Source organism: Seriola lalandi, unplaced genomic scaffold, assembly GCF_002814215.2.
Source record: "Seriola lalandi dorsalis isolate HSWRI2012SDOR001 ecotype SW California unplaced genomic scaffold, Sedor1 jcf7180002054792, whole genome shotgun sequence".
NCBI classification, from domain to species: Eukaryota; Metazoa; Chordata; class Actinopteri; order Carangiformes; family Carangidae; genus Seriola; species Seriola lalandi.
Window position 1 is genome coordinate 79,631 of NW_019525345.1, and position 1,584 is coordinate 81,214.

At 41.5% G+C, this 1,584-nt stretch overlaps 1 protein-coding gene across 1 annotated transcript in view; it reads left to right on the top strand.

Annotated features, from left to right (window-relative positions):
- Positions 1–1,584, top strand: part of rreb1a (ras responsive element binding protein 1a) — a 25,921-nt gene that overhangs the window by 11,363 nt on the left and 12,974 nt on the right. The window lies entirely within an intron of this gene.

Genomic DNA, 1,584 nt, shown 5'->3' on the forward strand with positions numbered 1-1,584 from the left:
ACACACACACACACACACACACACACACACACACACACTCTTTTAGTCGTTAATAAAATTAAAAAGTTTTTAAAGAAAGTGAATGAACCAGGTTTATAGATTCATCAAAGAGATGAGGCTCGGCTTAAAGAGGATGGATGGATGATGGATGATGACGAGACAGAGGAGGAGGCTAACAAGTCACCAATGGGCGAGAGAGGCAGCGACAGAGAGAGAGAGAGAGAGAGGGAGGGAGAGGACAACCTAATAAGTCACAGAGAAGAGGAGGAGGTTTTAGGACGCGCTCGGCCGGGCCCCGTTGCCTTGACGACACCCTCCCACCCCTCCTAAAAGGGGGGGAAAAAAAACAATCTGTCTGTCGCCATGGCAACAAAACTCCTAACGACCCCCCCCTCCTCCTCAACACCACAAACAGAGTTCAAAGTTGGTTTATCATGTTGTTTTTTATTAATGAAGGAAAAGAAAGAAAGAAAGAAAGAAATGAAAGATGGAAAACAAATAAGAGATAAAAAAAAAAGACATGAATTAGGAAGAAAAAGGAAGAGAGGGGATGGAAAGACAAAAACGAAGGAAAGAAAGAAAGTTCGGTAGTAAGGAGAGAGTGACCACGAGGAAGGGAAGAAGGAAGGAAACAAGAAAACATTAAAGGTTTCCTTCCTTTTAAGTAAAGAAGAAAAAGAAAGGAGGAAGGAAAGAAGGAAAGAAAGAAAGAGAGTGCAGCAGGCGGCGCTGAGCTCGTTATAGAGGCAGCAGGAATATTTAGCTGTAAATCCTCACTAATCAGCCTGTAAGAGGATCTGAACTGTAGGGAGGAGAGGATGGAGGGATGGAGAGAGAGAGAGAGAGAGGTAATTTAACCGAGCAACAGGAGGATGGAGGGATGGAGAGATGGAAGAGACACGTTAGTTACCAACATTTTCTTCTTCACATCATGAAGTGAGTTTGTTTCGGTCTCAGACTTTCAGACGCACAAAACAATTTGAAGAAGAAGAATCAAGTATTTATAACTGATAGATCAATCAATAATGACAATAACCACCCTGATTAAAACATTTCTGACATTTAGCAACAGCACATGATGAATTCCCTTTGCTTAGATCTCACGTGATGATTTGATGTTGCTGAACTGAAGATCTCAGCGTTTTATAAATAAAAAAAAAATAAACGAGAAATAAACATGATAAAAACCCAACAGCACAGACTAAACACACTCAGCTTCATCTCAACAACGCTGGTGAAGTTCATCAGTCCACAATCCAAACAGATGACACGACACTTATTCTGCTTTAAAAATAATTCATAAGAAATAAATATTCGTAAACAATTAGATGAAACATCAGGAAGTTATGTCGAGAGTGTAAATGTTGAAGACGCATTTCCTGCTTCTCTGAAAGACAAATCTGAGCTTGAGCTTCCTGTACGGCGTCCCCCTCCTCCCCGTCCCCACACTTCCTGTCCGCCTCGACTGTCACTGACCAATGAAATGATGTAATGACCAGAAAATAAAAAAAGTTAATCTGATCGACTGATTGTAGCAGCTGTAGAATAAAGATGGAGGAGGAGGAGGAGGAGGAGGAGGAGGAG